This window comes from Humulus lupulus, chromosome 6, assembly GCF_963169125.1.
Source record: "Humulus lupulus chromosome 6, drHumLupu1.1, whole genome shotgun sequence".
Lineage (NCBI taxonomy): Eukaryota > Viridiplantae > Streptophyta > Magnoliopsida > Rosales > Cannabaceae > Humulus > Humulus lupulus.
Genome location: NC_084798.1, coordinates 131,799,956 through 131,825,528, shown reverse-complemented (window position 1 = coordinate 131,825,528; position 25,573 = coordinate 131,799,956). Strand labels below are relative to the sequence as shown.

At 38.5% G+C, this 25,573-nt stretch overlaps 2 long non-coding RNA genes across 3 annotated transcripts; both read right to left on the bottom strand.

Annotated features, from left to right (window-relative positions):
* Positions 1–489: 489 nt before the first annotated feature.
* LOC133784200 (uncharacterized) lies at positions 490–3,679 on the bottom strand. The gene is made up of 2 exons (XR_009871195.1): positions 1,325–3,679; positions 490–1,242 (listed from the first exon to the last, which is right to left on the bottom strand). It is a non-coding gene; the product is annotated as an uncharacterized LOC133784200 (long non-coding RNA).
* A 1,577-nt stretch (positions 3,680–5,256) lies between these two features.
* LOC133782540 (uncharacterized) lies at positions 5,257–10,183 on the bottom strand. Of its 2 annotated transcripts, none has more exons than XR_009870567.1 (3): positions 9,834–10,183; positions 9,563–9,671; positions 5,257–6,374 (listed from the first exon to the last, which is right to left on the bottom strand). It is a non-coding gene; the product is annotated as an uncharacterized LOC133782540 (long non-coding RNA). The 2 variants fall into 2 exon arrangements; XR_009870566.1 differs by having other exon boundaries at positions 5,257–5,591.
* Positions 10,184–25,573: the final 15,390 nt, after the last annotated feature.

The following is a 25,573-nucleotide window of genomic DNA, read 5'->3' as shown; positions in this document are numbered from 1 at the left end:
AAACCCAACTTTCAAAAAATTGGTCTAGACCTAACATGGTCCGAGACAGTTTAACCCTTATTTATTGTTTCCACATAATAGTCCAAGATTGTTTGAACTCGAATATTAGGTTTGAATTGATCAAATTTAGAACTCTTTAATGGTCCAGTCCATTAAAACTAAGTCATATCTGATAAGTCCATAACGATCCAGGTCGTTGCAACCTGAACCTTAGATTCGGGACAAAGCATTTAAATTCCATAAGAAGTCCATAACGATCCAGGTCATTGGAACCTAAACCTTAGATCCGTGATAAATTAGTTAAATCATAATTTGCAAGTCCAAAATGGTCCAGGTCGTTGAAACCTGAACCTTGGTTTCTGCATAAATTAATTAGCTTCCACAATTTTTCCTCTAATGGTCCTGGCCATTGGAACCAGAATTCCACATTTAAAAAATTCATGCATAGTGGTAAAACACTTCGTGAATTTTTAAAGAAATAAATTAGTATAAAGCGAGAAATCATTGTTCAAGGATAGAAACCAATATAATAACAGGATAATAAGATAAATCATTGTCTTAAGCGCATCCGCGCCAGTAAAAGATATGTTATAAAAAGAATAAAAAAAAGAGAGAGGAAGTCCTAAATAAAATTACAAAGGCTCAGGTCTGGGCTATGATCCGGAACATCTGGAGCAGCTTCATCCTATGGATCCTCAGCAAGGAGCTTCGCATCTTCTTTCTTCTTGGCCTCAAACTCGGCCCTCTTTACAGCCAAATCATAATAGACGAGGAGATTCATATTCTTGCCCTAGAGCCAAGCCATGTAAATGGCTTCATTAAAAGTGGTCGCCAGCAACTCTTCAGCTTGCTCCTTTTCTTTGCGAGCCTCCTCGCTCCGCTTCAACTCCAGCTGGGCCTGGACCTCCAAAGCCTGGACTTGGGCCCTGAGAGATTTCACCTTCTCATGCTCTTAACGAAGTTGGGCCTCAGTCGCCTATAAGAGTACCTTGGTCGAAGCTTCTGAGCCGCGGGCACGGAACAATTCTACCTCTAGGTTGTCCTCCACCTTCTTGTGTGGTCAACATCCTTCCTGGACAAAGTTTCCTCATGCTGAGCTTGAACCCGGGCAGTCTCCTCGGTGAAGGCCTCCTTGGCAGCTTCCCGTTGGTTAACGACCCCCTCTAGCTCCATCTGGGTCGTCTCCAGCTTCATGGCCATCTCGGCCACCAAGTCCGCATTCCTATAAGCCAACAGTGCCTCCTAGAACAAAGAAAAGTTAGAAACGACATAAAAAGATAAAAAGATAACGGTAATAAAGAAACGAGTTGAACAGTTGGCTTACCACCGTGGCCTGATGACAGATGGCCTGGGCAATGAAGAGGGCATCATTACTAGCTAGAGTGGCGTAGCATTTGAGCCGAAGGAAGGACATTGATCTCCCCACCTGGGCCAGCAAGTCCGCAGCGAACAGGGCCACGTCCTGCCCCAACGTAGGCCGAAATCCAATCTCAGCTCCGAACCAATCCACGATCTGTAGGGGAGCGTTAAAAGCCTCGGGACACTAGGAGAACTCAACGTTTCAGCGATTAATCAGAGCCTGGGCCACCTCGTCCCGTTTGTCGCGCCCCTCATCTCAAGCCCGGGATACCATCCTCATCCTGACGACCGACTCCCTTCCCCAGGAAGAGCCTGGTGGATGGGAGCATGGGAGAGTCTAGGACCTTCAGTCTAATAATAAGGCCATCTTCAGGGGAGTATGTCTCATTCACAATGGAGTACCCCACTATCTTGTCCTTCCTGGCCCGCTTTGTGGACGGCAAGGTAGTGGCGTCCGTCTTCCTTTTACTCACCCTGCCTTCTACCAGAGGTTCACACTCCAAATTTATGACTTGAAGAGGTGTAGGTTAGGGTAGATGCTGCTCAACATATGCCATAATGGTCGGGTCGGCAACCTAAGCTCCCTCTTGGGCCCCCGCGACCGGTTCTGTGGACTCGAACATCAAATAATGATCTTCGTCCTGGCCAGACCCTTGCCGGCCTTCTTCGCTGACGCCTTGGCCTTGGCAGCCCTGGCTCAATCATTTCTTTCATCTAGGCCACAGGTTCAGTCATGTTTAGTTCACCTGAAGTAAGAACAAAATACAGATTAGTAACAACGCGGGAAGGAAAAATACAAAAGAAACATGCAAGTCTAAGTCTTCCGGGACAGACCCTTATCTATGGAACAGGCCCAACTAAATTCTCCTAGGGAAAAAGCATGAATTTGATCCTCCATGTAATCTAGGCCCAAAAAGCTACCGTATTAAAGAAACCAGAACGAATGCATGAAGGTCAGCGTGTCCACGGCAATAGGGTAAGGAAGCCCCACATAGCTAATAATCCCGGTTAAATAGTCCCGATGTCGTTCCCTATTCCTAACAAAGCCCTCAATATGACGAGCATAAGTAAAAAATGGAGGCATTTTACCTTGCCTCGAGATGTTGGCCCCGGGAGCTCCAGTGTTGGGCTACCTCCCCTCAAGCAAGGCATCCAACTCCTCGGACTCGGCCCGCTCCACCTTCAACCTCTTTGTGTCTGCCCCAACTGTGGCCTCTGCCTCCTCAATGTGAATGAGGCCCAACTCTTTCCTCAGAGTAGGGTCCATCTCGCATTGCAGTCCCCAGACGTTGGGGGCGTCTATCGATTGATGGCTGGCAAACAACCCAAACAGCCGAAGATTCTCCGTGCTTACTAACCCCCCACATCCAAATCTTCGTGGTGACATATATTTTCTTCCGGTCCAAGATGAACTTGGTTAGCCGGGCTGAGCATATGGACCTGTTCAAAGGAACATGAATATCCTATATAAAAAAAGACGAGACATAGAATGGGAAAGGATAACTTACCCACACGCTTAAAATCCAATACTAAAGTGAGATTCTTCTCCAAAAGGAACCCGAATGTCATAAACCAGTAGTGTCTAACATCCGGAGGGTGTTTCCAGGAGTTGTAGGGAGCCAAACAGACATTACGACTCTTCAATCGGTAAAACTCATCCCACGTCTTATCCTTGGAGTTCAGCTGCGGCTCCAACCGATAGTAGTACAAGACCTTCGCGGGGGTGGGCTCAGACATCTCATTCCAAGTGCAAAATGCATGCCACCCCGCAAGCAACTTGTAATTTTGAGGCAAGAGTTGGAATGGCATGATCCCCAAAATCTTGAGAAATCACACAAAATAGTCGTGGAGCGGGAGATTGGCTCCCGCATTAATGTTGCATGTGCTCCAGGCCCCGAATACGCCCACTCCAGTATGGGCCTTCTCTTTCTGGGCCAGCCTGTTGAAGAAGAACCACGGAGTCAACTTTATCCCAAAGGATTTCTCCAACTCGTTCAACATCCGGTAGTTTCAGAACTCGTTTATCTTAGCGTTCATTTCCCACGTGTTGCCAGTCGGAAGCTTATGCCCCTCCAGGACGATGGGGCCCACCTTTACTGCATCTTCCGGGTAGCATGTGATGTCGCAAGCCATGATCAAAGACCTGGAAGAGACAAGAAAAGAAAGAACCAAGCAGTTAGCACCAAAACCGAAGAAAAATTGTTAAGGTACGGGGATTCTCCTAAACTTCTTGTAGAGGTCTCCTCCAAACACTGCTCCGAGAACAATTAAGGTCCCAGGAGCATGAGTCGAGAACTAAAGGCAAAATATTTTTGCAAAAGGAAACTAATTCACCCAGACGGTTTAGAGGCGCTGGGGTTCGTTGATTCAGAGCGATCTAGCCTACTCTATCTATGGAAAGAAATGTCACCTAGAAAGTTCTCTATTATTTATCACTACCTAGAACCGCCCTACACGGAAGAGACAAGAAAAGAAAGAACCAAGCAGTTAGCACCAAAACCGAAGAAAAATTGTTAAGGTACAGGGATTCTCCTAAACTGCTTGTAGAGGTCTCCTCCAAACACTGCTCCGAGAACAATTAAGGTCCCAGGAGCATGAGTCGAGAACTAAAGGCAAAATATTTTTGCAAAAGGAAACTAATTCACCCAGACGGTTTAGAGGCGCTCGGGTTCGTTGATTCAGAGCGATCTAGCCTACTCTATCTATGGAAAGAAATGTCACCTAGAAAGTTCTCTATTATTTATCACTACCTAGAACCGCCCTACACGGTGGTCGTGGCCATAAAGGCCCCGTGGTCGCGAAGGCAATATGATAATAAAAAATAATGAGGGAAAACAAAGAATTGGCCAGAAAACTTACTGAAGAAACTTGAACTTGGGATTTGTTGATGTGCATGCAAGAACACCAGCAAAAGCTCAATCTTGAACTTGAGGAGGCGGTAGAACAGCTCGTCGATTTTCTCAGAAGGGTCGTCCAAGGCGAAGTTGTCCTCTTGATGAACGAAGGGCGACTTCGATGGAAATAAGTGGGCTCAAAAATGCAGCAAACGTTGGAAAACTTCGTCTACGATTTCGGACATTCAAGGTCTTTGCTCTCTGCTCTCTGGTTTGAAAATTTAGAATCATTAAAAGTGAGGAAATGAGCCCACTGGCGTATTTATAGGAGAAAAATCTCCTTTTCAATCCAACGGTCCATATGGAATATCCCCAAAGGATCCACATCCGACGGTTCCAGATAGCAAAGGCGCAGTAACTAGCCCAATCAAGTGTTAAATCATCGATTCATCAATCAGCAATCTGCGCCTCTCTCGTCCAACGGTCCACATTGAAAATCACAAGACAATCCTCATCCAACAATTCCGGACAATGCAGAAACATTAAGTAGCTCATTCGAGTGCTAAAAGTGCCTTTTCACTTAGATAGGACACCTCGGAAAACACGCTGACTTCCATCAATCACCCAGGACCACGAAAGGGTTTCCACACGTCTCTTGGGCGCGCCATTCAGCTGGAGACACGTCACTACTAAAAAATTGACGCGGTACCAAAGTTATAAACTGTGGTAAGAATGTTCATAAAACAGTTCTGATACTGTTGTACCATGCAGTGTAGTGCCATACTAACAGGAGATTGTCGTCTCATGTACCACAGGGGACAACAATTGCCGTGAAAATATCATCCCCTGCAGTACATGATACAACAATTTATGGGCAACTGTTGTAACATGAGACAACAGGTTTTAGGCAAACGTTGTGCCATATGGTACATGAGACGACATAATGCTTTGAACTGATGTACCACACAGAAATTGGAAAAAAAAATTTCCCTGTTTTAAATCTCTACATTCATTCAAAATTTCTTGTATAATTACAGTATAATCCAAACAAAATCACCCAGCATACAAAATTAACATAATTCAGTATATTATAAAGCTAAACTTACAAGATTAAAATGTATAATTCTTGCCTTAACTATGTAAATACATCCTTTTCCTAACTATGCAAGTATGCTTACAAGATTAAAATGTAAATACATTCTTGCAAAAAAAAAAAAAATTATGTAAGAATCCTTGCATTAACTATATAAGTGCATGCCTTAACTATAATTAGTTTGTTTATGAATTCTAAGTTCAAAAGTTATCCCAGCTTCGGCTCATCCGCTCAAGGAGCTTAGCTGCCCATTCATTTAGAGTTTCATTGATTTCCTCACGGTTATATGTGTTCTTCCCACCATACTACACAAATCAAAATAAAAAATTAAGTTAGAAACTAAATTGAATAGAATTGTAGTTCAACTATTATAAATATCTTCCCCTACACTTTCCAATCACTGGTGACCAGACACCACACTTTGCTAAACATCTCAAGAGAAAATATGGTTGTTTCAATGCATATTTGTAAAACATAGATGGATAAACCATAAAGCAGAGAGTGTAGCAACCTATAGATACAAAATATGCAACCAAAACAGAAGAATGAAACAAAGCTGAAAGTCAAAACCAAAAAAGATATGCAATGAAATAATATTACAGCTTCAAGCTTCCTTCTTTGAACCCACATTTGGATTATGCACTTATCATTACAAATTCATCACTACTACAAATTCATCAGTATACAATGGAGTTCATATGTGAAAAATGCATAAAACTAATGAATATGATACATCACAGACTCAAAGATGAATGAAGCTTCATCTTTATCGAATCAAAAAGAAAAGAAGAAATGCATAGATTCATGCTTCGTAATTACATGAATAAAACCAAATCACAACCTCACACTCCAAAAGAAAGTACAAAAAGTATATTAAAATAAGTCTTGTAATCACAACACATACAACTTAAAATAGTCTCATGTTAAAAACTCAATAAAAAACCAACTAATATGCCAAAAAAATCAGTCCATAGTGGTGTCTCTAGTACCCTATTAGAACATCTTGAACAACAGCATAAGATTGCAGTGCATAATCCCGAAAATGCAATAGTTAAATGTCAATGGAAGTACATGATCTTGAATGTGATCTGCGAAGCAAGTAAATAATGAGAGGCTTTGTGGAGGTCAGACACTGCAAGATAGCATTTGAAAAGTAATTGCAAAACAAAATACAATTTGCAAGATAGGTGCAAAAGAGACACAAAGACTACTGCAACACTCAAAGGAAATTGAGACCTCTCATCCAAATATGAAAGAATCATACTTTGAATTTTTCCATAAGCAGAGGAAAGTAGGCATCAAGAAAGTTGACAGGAACAAAGATAAATCAAACTCAACATTTATTGATAGGATCCCAACATATTTAAGTAGCACACAACACAAGAGAAATTTATTTCCTATATTTGAACAACTACATCCAATTGTGAAATGACATGATATACTATCTCAGTGAACAAGTGATGATTATCCTAATTTTTCTTTTATATGAAACATACAGACGGAATTAAAAATACACAAGTAAATTGTAAGCCATAGATTAGTCATATACGATAATCTAGCAAGTATAATGCCACTGAATAAAATAAACTAAACTAAAGCATATTTATATTTTTCCAATTTTTGAACTATTTTTAAAAATATGGTATCTCAAATTACATCCTAAACTAACAATGTTTTAACTCAAAAAACTAACAATGTTTGTAAGCCGCAACTAACTAGTATGTTTCAGACCTGAAAGAGATGACCAACCACTTGACATTAGCAATGGAATTTGTATCTCCTAATCACTCCAAAAATTCTTCAAGAATACCCAGGCTTTGCTTGCTATTGGTTTTAGCAGCTGAGTTTGTTCTGGTGTTCTGTTTTTGTTTCTCTTTTCTCAGTTTCTTATGGATTTATGGTTAAAATTGTAGCCTTAGAATTACATAATTATTCAAATGGCTCCTTTATTTATTTTCCAAAACAGTCTTGCATTTGCAGCAACTGGCAGTCATGGAGCATAGTTGAACCGTTTTTATGTCCCTTCCAACAAAAAAATAATTTTCATTTATGTACTATTATATTTATGATTCATCTTTTTTGAACGTTTGATCTTTTTGTTGATTTCTTGTTTGATGTGATTATTATATATGAATTTGTGAGTTATTGCTTTACTTGAGTTAAGGATTTATTTAATATATATATATATATACATTTATATTTTTATATAAATGACTATTTTAGTAAGCTTTTTCATCATGATCTTTATGTTGATAATATGTGTAGACTTGTAGCTAAAGAAAGTGGAAACAAATAACTTCATTATGATTGAAGTTAATCACTTACAAGTTATATATATGAGGATTACAAGTCATTATGGAGGAAATGAGGTCCTGACTTGTTATTGTCTTATTTAGTATAAATGTAAGAGAAGTCACTTCTCAAAGTTTGAAAAGTGTGCCTTGTGTATTACTAGGCCAATCGGAGGTTGGAGAACATATGCATATCTATTGAGCTGAACCAAATTTTCCTTTCATTTTTCTGCATATTACAACTACATATCAAGTGACTAGCATGACTTCTACAACTACAACTGAGGTGTCTTTTATTGTATCACAAATATATTAGTTCAAAGTCCCTACATGGTAAAACTAGACCACTTTGTGGCCATGTAGAAATTGGTCCATTGTTTAAGCAAGCTGGAAAATGCAATTTATTTTTATTAATGACAATTAATGTACTTAAATATATATTAAGAGCAGATGGAGATATTATTATCAAGCATGCTTCTCTAACTAGGCCTATCACTTGTTTTATTCTCTATGGAATTGTTGCATTAGTTTGGGGCCACTTGTTTTGCAAGCATTGATTAAAAAAATTTATTTTCTTTGTATAGTGTATCTGTTGCTTACATTTCTCTCTTTAGATAATAAAGATATTAGCTTCAAGAGTTGGGAATATGAATAAAGCTAATGTACTAGAGTTACTTGTTATGAAATAATGTAGGAAAAGACAAAGATATTAAAGTGAATTTCGATGAGGAAGATGAATTTGAAGTAGGAGAAAATGACAATGAAGATGTAGATAATGGTCGAGCTATACAATTTCATGTCTTGTAGATTTAATGCATTTCATCAATGATTTTAAGACTTATAACTAGTATTTTTATGACTTTTATATGAAATTATGTGTTGTTTGTTATGAATTCTATGAATTTTATGATATTTCATTCATTTTATGATATTTTATAAATTTTATTTGATCTTATTGTTGAGGCTTACGCCTCGTGGTGCTAAGAGAAAACACCCCTCCTCACGATTTCGCCTTAAAATAGGGACTTAACTATCTGTCAACTACAAGTCAAACAATTAAAACAGCACACAATAAGTTTCTTTATTTTATCTCCGCAGCACACAAACAAATTTCCCAGAACCTACTTCATTAAAACACACAAGTTCTCAACCTTCTGTTATCATCGCAGCACATAATTTTAATCTCAAAACCTACTTCACTATAGATGAATATTTAAGATATTCAAACTTCTCTAACATTTGTATAATAATAATAAAAAATAAAGAAGGGAGCATACATTCCTCTTGCAACTAACAATCACAATCCATAGAAATTAAATTAAAAGAGCTTAAAGAAATAATTTCACTTCAAATATACACAAGAGCTAACTAAAAAGCGTTAAAGAAAAAAATACAATTATTAATTAACAAGAGACAAAGAGTCTATATCCTATAATAATAAAATTAATGACGAAAACTCATATTCTCTTTAGGCAATTATAATAATTAACACATTCTCTTTATTTTAAACTATGGTTGATAACATAATTATCAAAATAAATAAAAAAACAATCGAACATGCAGAATATAACAAACAAGTAAAATACATTATCAAATAATTCAAACAAGATTGATAGTAGCAATCACATAAAATTGAAATTCTTCAATAACCAATTTCAGGGATCCTAAAAACAAAAAGTCTAAGAGCAAACATTGGACTTATTAATGAAATTTTTGTCCTAACATTATATTTTCTCCAAAAAAAAACTTTTTTTTTTACAGTAAGTTATTGAGCTGAGTATGATTATCGTTCAGTACAACATAAAACAATAAAACTTAACTCTTATAATGGTGACAAAAACAATAAAACTCTCACCTTGAACTACAAGGAGGAACCCGTATGTGCAGGAATCTCCACAAAACAAACAGAAAGCATGTGTATAGATATATCTATAAATATATACACACAAACAAGCATATGAGAATTAACAAACTTTCATTAGAACCTTTCTTGAGCTGCTTGTAGTCAGCAGCCTGTTGAACATGGTCCAATATGGTAATGTTGCGTTGGGAATCAGCCAAATGATAGGCCTTTGACTTCACTTCTTCGCCTGGCTGTAAAATCCAAACCAAACCCATACATCAAAAAATTGAATCAACAACCATGATTTTCATATGAACAGTGGAACAGAGAGATGGAGGATGCATTACCAGTGTCGAGGAAGGGTTTAGAGCAAAAGAAAACATATATATTCAGAGTATATTTAGTAGTAATACCTTATGTGTGGCTAATGGAGAAGGGGATGATCGGACCAAGCGTGCAGTTAGGCGGGGCGGCAAGTCGGCGTGCAGTTAGTCGCCCGTTCATGGCGAAGAAGCTTCAGTAAACGGAACTTCAGGGAACCAGTCGCGACGGAGGCCGACGAGTGGGGAGGCACGCATCACGGGTTGGGGGTTTCGGGGGCCAAGGAAGCTCGTGGTGGGGTGCGTGTCATTGGGTGGTGGCCGGAGATGGCTCATCTGATCTAGCCGACTGAGATGCGAGAGAAGAAAAGAAAGATGGTGGTATCGGGCAGGGAAGAAGAAAGAGGACAGAGCTGATACAATTTTAATTTTACTCTTTTGTTAATAAAATATTTATCTAAGTCATTTTTTTTTTGGCATTTTAAACCAATTTATCACCATTAGTTAATAAAATTATATTTTTATCAAAATTAAAAATATTTTGATATTATTTTTATAAATAATATAATAATTAAGCAATCAATTTTTTATTTATTTTAAATCTCATAATTTAATATGTAAAATCTTTAAATATTAATAAATTTCATTTTTAAATTAAAAAAGTTCTTATTATTTTTTCATTTATAAATAACGATAATACGAATTAAAAAAAAATAAAACTCTTTAAATCCTAATTATTTTTTATTTTTAAATTTTAATATCATTAATTAATTATTCCAAAGAATAATGCATAAATTGGGACATAAAAATCTATTTATTATCCTAATATATAATTAAATTAAAACTAATTTAATTTTGATAATTTTCCTAATTAAATTATTTTTTCAATTAAATATTAATCTTTCCTTAAAATTTTTAATGTGGAATTTGCGGGATGTTACAATTTTATACTCCTACAGTTATAAAAAATAATTTTACATATTACAACTTTACAAATTTTCTTAAAATTTATAATATAATGATAAAATTTATTATGACTAAATATATTTTTAATCACAATAAATTACATTTTGTGTTACTAATAAGTTAGTCATAGATTTTTTAATAATAACATAATATTGATGAAGTTTTCTTGGATACAATGTTTATATATTTTAGTCACAAAATGTATTGTGATTAAAGATAATTTGTTTTTGTGATGATATATATTTTAAATATTTTAATTTATATAATTTTCCAATTAAAATTAAAAAATAATTTTACTTATACTATTATCACTAACAATGCATAAATACTATATATACGTTTTGGTGACTTATCTTATGAAAAATTGGACATAAAAATATAATAACCAATTGAATTAGCAATTAATATTATAAATTATTAAAAAAATAGAAAATTATTTGAAAATTTTATTTATATAAAAAAGCTCATTTTTTAACTAATAGTTATTCGATGTTGCAAATTATTAATTTAACATTTTTTATGGATAGATTTATATAATATATTAAAAAATACAAATTTATTAATACTCGATCAAAAAAATTGTATTTGGATAAGACGATAGTTTTTGTAGAAATGTTATCTCGTGTTAAAAGTAGACATGTTACGATAGTCTCACTAAAATTGTTGTCTCATGTAAGTTTTAATTTGCATGACATAGCAGTTCAAGTAATATTGTCGTGTCATGTCTATTTTTGACACGAGACGACTGTTCTATGAAAAATGTTGTCTCTCGTGTGTTGCCTAAGTACAGTTTTGTAGTATTGCGTGTCTAGGTCATTGGGAATTTGAAAAGGTCGGGGATAGTAAGTTAGCCCCCAACCCATCAAACCTAGACTTAGGTAAACAAAGTGGAACCATGGTAAATGAACCGGGAACTAGGTAAATGATCCTGGAGTTAAGTGATTGAACCGGGAAAAAGAAGCAAGTTACCACCGCGCGAACACGGATGAAGACTTGGGGGGTAAATGTTGCCCATATTTTCCACCAAGAACACGTGGCATGGTCAAATGGGCTTCATGGACTCTCAGGAGAGGCCTGGGCCCGACCAGGGCCCAATGAACAATGAACAACCAAACCTTATAGGCCCGGACCATGCTAGGCCCAATAACTAGCGAATAACACAAGCACGGACCTGAGATGTGGGCTCGAACAACCTTCATGGGCGCACCGAATCTCCATCCTCTAGAATTTAGATCATTGTGGTGGACGGTCCATTCGACGGGACAGATCACACCATGTGGGATTCGGATGAAGTTTCCGTGTCCGTCCTCACAATTCAACTTGCTACCAGATTACGTCCTTCGATTCGTCATCGCTAACTAATGTTCGTCTTGGTAAATGAACCCGGGCCTTGGTAAATGACCTCGGGCCTGAGTAAGTGAATCTGAACCTTGACAAATGAACCTGGACCATACGTCCTGGCAGTATAAGACCAGTTCTTCATATAGCTGACGTGTCCCCAAGAAGTCCGACATTTGGCCTCCTCAACTAACCTGCAGAAAGGGGTACGCACAGAACGTACAATGTTCCTAGGGATCGGTTCTACCACTACTCTTACACATCATGTCCCCTGAATCCCCCTTAGGGCTCATGCGCACCAGTCCATATTAACGTACAAAGGGCAGTTGTAATGCTCTACCATGCTTAAGCCGACCTAGTGGGCCTAGATTGAACATTATGTAGTCATGTTATACACATGTATTATAGCTCAATTAGAGAGCAATTATGCTGATATCTTTATTGGGCCCGGATTAGTCTGGCCCAACCTACCTGGCCATCTATAAATAGGGTCATTAGTGCACTGTAGCTAGGATCCAATTTTTTATGCACAAAAAGAGGCTACTGAACTTACTGAAAACCTTCATTGCTAAATTATTTAAAGCTTAATACTATTGACTCATGGACTAAGGCTCATTAACGCCCCAACCACTTAAAAATTGTGATCTTGTTCATTTCTTTTCCTTTCTTTCTAGCTCTTACTTTTCGATATATTCGTAGTTTCCGAAAAACTCGATAAATACTTCTAATTCCAACAAAGTCTCCTTATGTCATGTTCTCATAGTCCTGCTATTACTCACAATTTAATCTCTGTCACTTGGTTATGTCGAGATAAAAATGCTTTTATTTAATTCTACCCTACTCACTTTCTTATTAAACATCAGGTCTCCAAAACTATTCTACTCCAAGGTCTGCTTGATAGAGGTCTCTACAGTGTCACTCTTTCTCCTCAATCTTCTCCGCCTAGTTCATCCACGCCCCAACTCTTTCTTGCTCGCACCAATTATTCTTCTATATAGCATCTTCTCTATCATCCCTGCAATATTTCTCATGTTTCTTCTTATAATACTTGTCAGGTAACAAAGAGTCATCGACTCCCTTTTCAAATATCACAATCTTGAGCTGTACGACATTTTGATTTAGTGCATTTGGATCTTTGGGGTGCTGCCTCTGTTGTTTCTGTTAAAGGTTTCAAATATTTGATGCTTTTAGTTGATGATTACTCTCATTTTTCCTGGATTTATTTACAAAACTGCAAAGGCCAAGCATACTCTACTTTCATTAAATTTCAAGCTATGGTTGAAAGATAATTTGATTCTAAAATTAAGACTGTGCAAACTGATTGTGGGGGTGAATTTAAACCTCTAATTCCTTTTCTTGAAAAACTAGGGGTTCATCATCGTTTTTCTTGTCCCCATACCGTTGCCCAAAATGGTCGTGTTGAGCGTAAAAATCGTCATGTCATTGAAACAGATCTTACTCTCCTTACTCAATCTTCTATGCCTCTTCCTTATTGGGCATATGCATTCCAAACTACAGTCTATTTAATTAATAGAATGCCTGCCCGTGTCCTTGCTTACTCCTCTACCTATTCAATTCTCTACAACTCCTCCCCATCATATGATCATCATAGGGCCTCCGGTTGCTTGTGTTTTTCCTTTCTTCGTCCATATAACAGTCATAAATTTCAACTTCGCTCCAAACCTTGTATTTTTCTTGAATCCTTTACTCACGACAAAGGCTATTTGTGCCTTGATAATACTTCTGCCTGTGTTTACATTTCTCGTCATGTTATGTTTAATGAGTATGCTTTTCCCTTTGCCTCTTGTTGCGGATTTTCCTAAGTGTGTGCAAGTGTACACAATCGTTGAACAAGTAATATAATGAAAGTAATTTTTATCGTCTCCTCAAGGATTGCCAAACAAATATTGTAAAAATCATCATCAAACAATTTGGGGTGCAATTAACTATCCCCTTTTTTTTTATGACTAATCAATTAAACTAAAGGACAAAAAGAATTAAACAAGATAATTAATTTAGGCGATTAACAATAAAGTTGGAAAATGACAAATTGCGATTACTATGGTGATAACAGTTAGGCATATCAAATCCCCCTAATTTGTAGTTTTGCCCCTGATGTTACAACAAAGTTCATAGCAAAGTTCTCTTGTAACTAGGATTTCCAATTTAATGCACATGCCATTTTTCCAAATGCTCATGTTAAAATTCCATCAATTAGATTCACATATTCCTATGCTAAATTTAATTTCAAGAACATAATTCCTAGCATCAATCCTTCAAGTTTGCAAGGTGAATAAAATATTCCTAAGTTATTCACTAATCAATACAAAAGTATCAACATGCATCAATCAAGCATTTCCACTAATTTTTACCCTTCCGGAATTAAAACTAACTTGTCTCTCACATAAGTTGATCATTCCCAAGCAAGAGATTTGCACAATAAAAATATCTCAATTGAACAAGAGAGAAATTTCATAAAATAGTCAACAATTTGGGGGCAATTACAAATTAGGGTTCATCAATATCCCTAACACAAATAATTTAAGTCATAGTAAAAATACCCAAGTCACCACAATAAATATTCAGCATTATCTCAAGAGTTCAAGGAAGGAAGAAAAAGAAAATAAAATTATATGAAAGTTGAGTTTAGAAAAACAAGCCAAATTGATAGAGATATTCTCTTCTTGTCTTCTAACTCTTAATCCTCTTCTTCTTCTAGCTTCCTTCTTTTTCCTCTTCTCTTCTTGATGATTCAGCTCAAAGAAATTCAGAGGAGACCCCTTCAATGGAGCTTGGGCAGCTGGTTCTCTTCCTCTTTCTCTATTTTTTTTGGGTTGTAGAAGATAATCTCTTTTTGGGCTCACAAAGGGTATAAACCCTCTCCTTCTCTCTCTACACGTGGGGGACAACATTCTATTCCTTTTTAGAGTTTTGCAGCTCCTTTCCACCTCATCTAAGTACATGCCAAGTGTGCAGACTTTATGTTGCTGACTGTCCATACTTTGCTGCAGCAAAGTTGACTGATGTTGCAACAATAGCCAGAATTTCAGCTCTAATATGATTTCCTTCCACATGCTTCACTAAGCTTTCCAAGCACCCTCTTGCTATGCCTTCAAAATAAATACCACCTTTTTAGAACATAATTCCATTATTTTCCACAAGAGTTATCATTAATTAAAACAAATTACACAAACAAAGCTAAGAGACAAAGTGACTAAAACCACACAATAACAGCACAAACACTCTATTTCACCTAACTTTTTAAGTCCAAAAGCTCAATTAATAACTCTAAAATATAGAGTTATCACCTCTCCCTCTCCTCCTCCCAATCTGTATTTTTCCCTCTTCTTTTCCCTCCACTTTTCCTTATGCTTTTCCTCTACCCTCTCCACTGCTGCCTCCTCCTTCCCCCTCTTCCCCTCCGCCTCTTTTCTCTTCTCCTATACCCGCTTCTGCACCATCTTCTTCTACTTTTGCTACCCTTTCTCTTCCCTCTTCACCTCTATCTTCGCTTCTTATGTCTCTTTCCTCTTCTCCTCCCTCTACTTCTCCATCTTCTGTCCCATTAGAGGTAGATTTAACTTAATGTGTTGCTCCTACCTCATCTACTACTAATGTGCACCCAATGATTACACGTGCTAACACTGGTATTACTAAACCTCGTTTATTTTTTAGCCTTTATACAGGTCATACTCCCGAGCCTCATACTTTTACACAGGCCACCAAGTACGCTTATTGGCAGCAAGCTATGGCCCACGAAATTTGTAACACCCTAGATAACCAAGACCATTACAATGTGTATTTAAAATAGTGCATGACTTGCTAATCAAGTCATTTGATTAAAAGTGTGGTCCTAAAGTCAACAATCAGGATATGATTAAAAGTTTTTTTATCGTAAACAGTCAATTTTCATTAAAATAGACGTTTGGTACATGGGTTCCAAAAAACAAGGTTTAAGAGACAAATTTACAAAATTCTCAAAGGTTATATACAATCCAGTGGCCATTCTAATGGAAAAATACAAATTTTAGGTTCTGTCCCTGTACTTTCCCTTGGCCGTGGCGGACGAACAGCTGACAATGTACACCTTGCCCCCAGAGCTCTCCAACTCATGGTTGATGCATCTTACCCTTGCCTTTACCTGCACCACGTAGCACCCGTGAGTCAAGGCCCAGCAAGAAAACCATAATAGTAATATAATCAATGATGATAATCAATCAATCATAAAACAGTCATTCAGATATTCAACAAGTCATAGACATCAAACTACTAATAGTAAACATATACATTCAGCAATCTATCTCAATCAATATACAATACCCAGGGTCGGTGCCCTTAGGACGCGCCCTCTTTTTACTCCACTAACTCTGGCTCACTTAGGCCGAGTCCAGTGTTTATCTAGCTGACCCCGGCTCACAGTGGCCAAGTCGCGTTCTGTGCGCAAATCATTAGCCTCGACTCTCTTAGGTCGTTCATTTCAAGTTTGCATAACGATATCACAATTATACAACACATACATATCTAGATACAGGGAATCTCAGCCCCAACATAGCCACAAAGGGGTGCAATTTTCTTACCTTGACTTCCGAGCGGAGATAAAAGAATGGTCCCGAGCACGATCCTCAGTCTTAAGCCTTGGCGGTAAATCTAGTCGCAGTGGCCAATGGGTAATCTTCAACTTTTAATCCAAATAAATACTTAGGAGATAAAAACTAGCATCTGGGACCTCAATTTCTACTAAACCGGGTAGTAGAAATCATCCCGAGCGCTTAGGTTCGAACCCCCGAGCCTTACCAATTCTAGAACCATCCCAAGGTAAAAATTCCTAGGCGGGCCACGACTTGGCCCCAAGGGTCACAACTTGCCCTCAAGTCAGAGACCAAAAACCCAAGAGGCAGGCCGCGACTTGCCTCTTAAGGTCGCGGCGCGCCCCCAAATCAGAGAGCATACCCAGGCCCTTTTGGGCACACGCACCGCCGCGCCTCAGAGCTGGATTGCGGCGCACCCTTGGAACCCAAAAATTATGGGTTTTCTTCACACTTCACCCAGCCAATTTTCCCAAAACTCAAACTCAGTAAAGCCTCCCAACCAGAATCGAACCCATCTACGAGTTCATGATTTTAATCACATATTTAAACATAAAACTCCTAACAATTATACTAAAATCAATACCCCAATTCAGTAGAAATCATCACCCAATACTCAACTTAGATTCCACTCTAATAATCTAAATTTTCAAACAAAATTAGTGACTAGAACTTACCTCAATTGCCTGTTAAATCTCCACAAGCTTCTTCACCCTACTCTTGAGCTTAATTCTCCTAAGTTCCCAGCTGAACTTTCTGGATAAAGGCTTCAATTCCTCAAGACTTCCCAGCAGAATTTCCTTAAGCTCTAACCTTCAATTGGCCCTTTTCTTCCCTTAGCTTCAAAGCACAAGTGAGAGATAGAGAAACCATGAGATGGAGAGAGAGAGTTTGAGTAGCTTCCTTCAGTTTCTGGTTACCTCTACTCCTCTAAGTATATCACTTAGCCCCTAAGAAAAAGACTATAATGTCCCATTTAAGCTTATTAATCATCAAATTGTTCCTAGGGGTAAAATGGTCATTTTGCTCCCGATTCCCGCTAATTCCTCATGTGTTCCTATTATCTACTGATTAATCCCCTTCATCCATTAATTACCAGTTACTTATTCATTACTCAATAAATCCCAAATATTCCCTAAATTCCCAAAAAAAATATCCCCAAGCTCCCCCCGAGTCGGGTATTAAACCCCGCTATGGCTATTTCTCTAATTCGCCCACTAGGATCGTCTCGAGCCATATATTGCAAATATATCCACATAATAATGTGGTCTCAACAATTAATCACATATAAACACATTTATGCCCTTAACGGATCAAAATTACATATATGCCCTTATAAGCTAGAAAGGGCCCACATGCATATTTAATACTCATAGACATGCATATCAGATATTCATATAATCATTTTAATCATGCATTTAACCATTTAATCACACGTATACATCATATGCCATCCCGACACGCTAATCAAGGCCCTTAAGCCTTATTAACAATTTTGGGTCGTTACAAAATTGATGCTTACACAAAAATAAGACTTGGACTCTTGTTTATCCTCCTCTAAATGCAAAGATTATTGGTTGTAAGTGGGTTTACCATCTTAATTTACATCTTTATGGGAGTATTAACCACTACAAAGCACATTTGGTTGCCAAGGGTTATCACCAAACTAAAGGGCTCGATTATTTTGAAACTTTTAGTCCTGTTGTGAAGGCGTCTACATATAGAGTGGTTCTTAATGTTGCTCTCTCTTCAACTGAGTTATCCGTCAATTGGATGTTTCCAGCACCTTTTTACATGGGGATTTGCATGAAAATGTTTACATGGAACAACCAAAGGATTTGTGGATTCTACTCAACCACTTTATCGTCTAAAACAGTCACCTCGTGCTTGGTTTCAGAAATTGAGTACGGCCTTATTATCTATGGGATTTTTTGCTTGCAAATATGATAGTTCCATGTTTGTTTCTCGTTGTTCCAGTTCCATTCTCATTGTCCTCATTTATGTGGATGACATATTACTTACTGGCAGCTTATTATCGGCTATTACTGACTTAATGGCTCAACTTCAAACTCATTTTGTCCTTAAGGACTTGGGAAATCTTCACTATTTTCTTGGTTTAAAGGCCACTCTCAACTCTGATGGTCTTCACCTTTGCCAAGCAAGATATGTTTCTGAATTTTTGACCCGTGCTTCTCTTTCTGATGCTAAACCAGTAGCTACATCTATGGCTGCTGGTGCTATTTTATCTATTCATGATGGTGTCCATTTGGACGATGCTTCTAAGTACCGCAATATTGTGGGTTCTCTTTATTATTGCACTATTACTCGCCTCGACATCTCCTTTTCTGTCAACAAATTGTGCCAATTCATGCATACCCCTACTGATACTCATTGGCTAGTTATCAAACACCTCATTCGATGTCTCAAAGGTACGCCACACTTTGGTTTATGGTTGCAACACCCCTTTGATTTCAACTGAGTTGTTACCCTGATGCTGATTGGGCTTCTTGCCTGGATGACAGAGGCAATATTAGTGCATATTGTATATTTCTTGGTTGCAATCTTGTCCTTTGGGCCTCTTCTAAGCAAAAATTTATTTCTCGTTCAAGCATCGAAGTTGGATATCGCAGCCTTGCCAATGGTACTTCTCAACTTACTTGGATTGAGTCTCTACTTTCTGACCTTGGTATTACCTTGCCTTCTGCCCTATTGTGTTCTATGATAATTTGAGTGCCACTTACTTGACTACAAATCCTATTTTTCATGCTCTCACCAAGCACGATGAGATTGATTTCCATTTTGTGCGAGAACGTGTTTCTGCTCACATACTTTAGGTTCACTTCATTCTAGCGAAGGAGCAACTAATTGATTGCCTTACCAAGCCTCTGCCTACTCAGCCATTTCAGTTACCACGCACCAAGTTCTCAATTCTTATCAGCCCTTGAGCTTGCAGGGGGATGTTAAGTAATATATTTATATATTGTTTTGTATCTTGTACATAGGCCCATTTGGCCCTTTACTATTATTTAATTAGGGATATACTTCTTTTAGCAAGTATTGTTGACAGGCTTTTTGGCCAACTAACGTGGAGTTAAAATAATTAATTTGAGAGATTTCAATAAGACAATCAATGAACAATAAATAAACCAAGATCCTAATGATGATGAGCAATAAATAATAAAAGACACCAGGAATTATAGAGGTTCAGCCCCAAGAAATTGTAATGACCTACTTCCTCTTGGCTTTGTATTAATCTCGAAGGTTTACACAAGATTACAAGGGATTACAAGTGGATTTTTATCTGTAAAAAACAATACAATAAGGCAGAATCCCTGCTAAGTAAGAAATCAGGTTGCCTGGTATATTTCTAGTGCTGGTCGATAGGAAAATTTTTGTCCACCCCCTCCACTGTGGTGGGGGGGTTTGTATTTATACCAATGCAATGGTCTAGGGGTTGCTCCCGAGTGTAACTAATGGGAAAATATCCCTATATTCTTGCAGGCAGTTGTTGCCCTATTCTTTAGGAGCTTTGACCAAGTTTCAGATTGTTAGGTGTGTGGTGAACGTAAATGCTTTCCACTGACTAGGTTTATGGTTACTTAGCTGACCGAGCAGGTCCAGGAGCTGCAGCGGAGTTCCAAGCAGGTTACCAAGGATAACGAGGGTCTCCAAGCCGCTGCTGAACAAAGGAACTTGGACGTAAACCAGTTGGCGAGGAGGGTGGAAGAGCTGAAGGACATCGTCAGGAAAAACGTTGCTGAGGGGAGAGTCGTCCAAGAAGAGAGACAAGTTGGTGAAAGCCCTTGATGAAGAGAAAGCTGGAAGGGCTTCTGATGCTAAAGCCTTTTAAGACTTTGGCATGAGCACTTTTTATGACTTTTGGGTTGCAACAAAGGGGTGGATTATAGCTACCTGGGGGAGGACTTTGATGAGCTCATGCATTATTGTGCTGAGCAGGAGAAAATTGAGGCCCAAGTTGCTTCTTCCGACCAACTTCTAGAGGTCCCAAACCCAGTCGTGCCAGTCTCTGAGCCAATTAATGCGGCCCCGAAGAGAACGTCCTGCCTTCTGGACAAATTACTTCAACTGACGCCCAAACCCCTACCGATCAACTTCAAGGCCCTTCAACCGACCAGGCTCACATCAAACCAGATAACCAAACCCATGATTTTTGAAGCACTTTATTTATTTTTTGTTTTTAGTACTTTACATTCTTGCACTTTTTTCTTTTCTGTCTGGACAAAAATGGCTGAGCTGAGCAGCCTTTATTCTCTAGTAATCTCTTATTTTTGTAAAGATAGCATTGTTGAACCGAATAGCCTTGAATCTTGAGCATTCTTAACACTTATCTATGAAATGCTTCTCGTTTTGACTGTATTTTTGTTTGTATTATTTTTCATTACTGCTAAACGTACTATTTTTTGGAGCTATGCGGCTCTGTCTGGAGTTGTACTGCTCTGTAAATTGGAGTTGTTCAATTTTATCGAATGAGTTGTAAACAAAAACAATTCAACCCTATCTATAGACATTGTTTTATTGCTATTTTTTTGCTTGGTACATACCGAGCAACGTGCAATCACTTTAACATTAATAAAAATTAATGTTTCTAAGTCCTTTTAATTACACGCTTTTCCCTTTGTTTGTCCATGTATGATTATGGTGCCCTCCAAGTGACCAACAAAGATTCATAACTCTCTGGTTATCCTCTTGGTCACTTGCTAACTGACAAGAGTTGCTCATAATAACCTGTTTGGGACCACTTGGGTTGGCCAAAACCTATAAAGGTTTCATACATTGCCGACAATCCATGAAATAATTAACTAGTTAGCAAGATAATCATTGTAATTTAAGGCCTGTAAAAAATTGACAAAAATCGTGTCTTATTGATTAAAAATTAACCATACAAGTTGTCTCACTACAATCGTAGCCTACATTCATAAATATTAATTATTACAATAAATGATAAAATCGTGCTTGTGCATAATTAGTATAGCTAACTTGAGCTAGTCGGTGGTAGGGACAGTTCGTGCCTGTACCGATCAGTGAATGACTTCCCCAGCTTGGACCTAGTAACCCTACTGAGGCATCTCGAGTCTCTGGGAATATTATCCGCAGGACTAGATCTCCCACGTTAAACATTCGTTCCTTAACCCTAGAATTAAAGTATCAGGCAACCTTTTGCTGGTGGGCAGCCAAGCGTATGTTGTATTTTTCACGTCTTTCTACAATCTGGTCTAAGGCTTCGGCCAACAATTGGTGGTTACGATCTTCGTTGTATGTCGTACACCAGTGAGATGGGGGAGTGACCTCAACGGGCAACATTACTTCATACCCATATGTGAGTGCAAATGGGGTATCACCAGTGGCTGTTCATTTGATAGTCCTGTATGAACTGAGTACTTCAGGCAATTTCTCAAGCCAGTTTTGTTTAGCCTCTTCTAGACGCTTCTTCAGAGTGTCTTTGTGTAGCGTCCCAAATTTACTAATAAGGCTTAGGGCCTTGATTAGCATGCCTGGAGGGCAATAATTGATTTATTGTATTAATATGTGAATTTGATGAGTATGTGATTAGAAATGCATGTTTAGGTGAATTAAATATGCATGTGGGCCCCATTTGGTTGTTAGGGGCATGTTTGTAATTTTAGCTTGTTGAGGGCATAAATGCAATATTTGTGTGTATTGTGAGTGTTATCACGTGTGAGTAGTGATATGTTTATGATGCACGATCCAAGACAGTCCTAGGGATTAGTTTAGCTAGAAATTCACAACGAGGTCGAATACTCGACTTGGGAGGAGCCAAGGGGTATTTTGGGAATATTATATGTGTTTGGGAATTATTGAATAATCGGGGACTTAGCGAGATATGGAAAATGACTAAATTGCCCTTGGTGGCACTTAAGGTTTTAACTAAGTTTAAGGGGTATTTTGGACCTTTTGTTTAGGAGGGGATTTTGATCATATAGGCAGCTGTGATTCCTGGGTTATGTAGAAGGAATCAAAAAGAAGAAAAAACAAAGTACAGAAACTCTCTCCCTCTCTATATTTCTCTCGGTTTTCTCTCTCCCTTTAGGGGACTTGGTGGATTTTGGAGTTTTGAAGAGGAAATTCATAACTAAGCTTGGGACTTGGGGAGGATAAGCCTAGGGTGCTGGAGAGCTAAATTAAACTCGAAATCTTTACTGAGGTAAGGTTTCTTTCAAGTTTTTGAGGATCAATTCTGCTTAAATTGAATTTAGTTAAGCTTTTGAGCTTAAGTTTGAGGTTGGTGTGGATTGGGATGAGTTAGTTTCTGGGATTCTAGAGTTGCTTAAAGTGTATTAGATTGATTATGGGACTTAATTCTGGTGTTGGGGTGCATTTGGAATGATTTTCAGGGTAGTTAGCTTGTAAAAGTTGCATGGAATTTCTGGGTTTCGGGGTTGATCCGCAACCCTGTTCATTAGCGCCACGACCCGCTTGAGTTTTTAGGCCAGAGGGACTTCAGGAATGGCCCAGGCATTGTGGCACAAGTATGGGCGCCGTGGCCCGAGTCTGTCAGATGAGAGGCATTTTGCCTCTAATTTGGGGCGTGCCGCTGCCCAAATGCAGAATTTTGGCAAATTGAGGGTTTTTAGCTTGGGAACTTGAACGTTAAGGCTCGGGAAGGTTTCTACTACCCAGTTTGGTAGAAACCAAGGTCCCAAAGGCTAGATTTATGTCTCGAAGCTATTTATTGGGTTAGAACTTGATGAACAATTGTTATAATCATGTTGTGACTAGGTTATCAGCGAGGCTCGGGTTAGAGGACTGTGCTCGTGATCGCGGTGATCAGATAGCTTGGAAATTTTGTCCTTGGAAGTGTTTAAGAATTGTTAGGGCTCGGGGGTTCGAACCTAGGTGCTTAGGACAATTTCTACTACCTGATTTAGTAGAAATTGAGGTTCCAGAGGTTAGTTTTGTTCCCTAGGTATTTTATTTCTGATTGGAAGTTGATAGATATCAATGACCCTTGTGACTAGGTTTATCACCGAGCCTTGAGGCTAAGGATCGTGCTTGGAACCAGTTCACTTTCTTCGCTCAGAATCAAAGGTAAGAAAACTGCACCCGTTTGTGTGGCTATGTTGGGGCTAAAGGTTCCCTATACCTGTATACAATGCTGTATGATTGTGTTATGCCATGTGAGCATGAAATAAACAACCTAAGAGTGTCAGAATTGATATTTGCGCACAGGAGGCAGCTCGGCCATTGGTAGCTGAGGTTAACTATATAATCATTGAGCTCGGCTTAAGTGAGCCAGAGTGTTGACTGTGATTTTAGCCAACGACGTAAGAACGTCAAATACGACAAGCCTTCAAGAGAATTATAAACGACAATAGACAGTTTTTATCAATGAAAGTAAATAACACGAGATTTTATAGTGGTTCAGCCCCGATAATCGGTAATAGCCTAATCCACTTAGAGATTTTATTACTGTATTCACACTCAAGATCAGATGAATAGTGTCAACTGAGTTTCTTCAGTGCAAAATATTCCAGAATACAAAAAGGGGTTCTCTCAGGGAAAAACACTTTCTCTCTCTAAAACACAGGTTAACTCTTAATTTCGCCAAAAGTCCTTTTACGATCCTCCCAACCCTCTATTTATAGACCTGGGATTCTCAACTGATATCCCCTTTAGATAGGGATATTTCATTATTCACCTTATATTTATATTACAAAATAAATGTTTAAAATAAAACTGATCCTAAATTCGAGTGAGGAGTGAGAGATTCCCGGATGCTTAGACCAATTCTCATTGAAGTCGTTTCGGGAAGTTTGACGTAGTCTCACATGCATGTTGATTACTCCTTCAAGCTTTCCGTGGGTCAAAGGTGGTATATGCATGGCTCTCCTCAGACCAAAGGTCATATAAGTTTGGCTCTCCTCGGACTAAGGTGGTCCGAGCCCACCTCCTTTACTCCTTACCTCGGACAAGTCCGAGGTAAGTTCCTCCATGATTTGTCCGATCAGACACAATGGTTTTTTCCTTGGCTTAAGGTGGTCCAAACCACCCTCTTTGGCATCTCACCTCGGTCAAGCCCGAGTCCATTTCCTTCAATCAAGGTCCGATCGGACATTGTAGTTTTCTCCTCGGACCAAGGTGGTCCGAGCCATCTTTTCCATATCATCTCCTCGGACCAAAATGGTCCAAGGCACCTCTCCTATGGGCATGTCCGATCGGACATGGTGCCCTTCTCCTCGGACCAAAGTGGTCCGAGCCTCTCTTTCAACCAAGGTCCAATCGGACCTTGTAATCTTCTCCTCGGACCAAGGTGGTCCGAGCCTACCTTCCTCCTTCTTTTCACCTCGTACAAGCCCAAGCCTACCTCTTCCATGGCATATCCGATCGGCCATTATGTGGCCTTCCCCTTGACTAAAACTTAAGTCTTAGTCATTCTCTTTGGACACATTCGAGCCAAAATATCAAGAGGCTCCCCAAGCTTAGGTCCGATCGGTCCTGTTGCTTTTATCCCTTGAACCAAAATCCAAATTTCTCCTTCAATCTTCTTGGACTTGGCTTCAGATCAATTACTAGGGTCTTCAAACTGGGGTCTGAGCCAAGCAACCCTTAGACCAAATATTCTCTTCGGTCGGGTGTATTTGCCTTGACTATCCGTCCAATTTCTTAACTGGTGTATTGGGCCACTGCTAAGCCAGATCACCCCACTAACTCACGCCATGTGCCAATTTTATTGCCACATCATTCTTTTCAAATTTTTGGGATAACATTTTCCCCCCAAGTTTATTATATGATTCATTCACATAATAAACTTTTTCTCCAGCTGACGTCATTATAAAAAATAATAACTGTTCATCTTCATGCAGCAGACCCACGATCACTGCAAAAATCCACCCATGATCGTGGAGAAAAAAATAGTCCCAGAATGCCAAAGGTCCAAAAGTAAATAAAAACCCACTTTTTTCC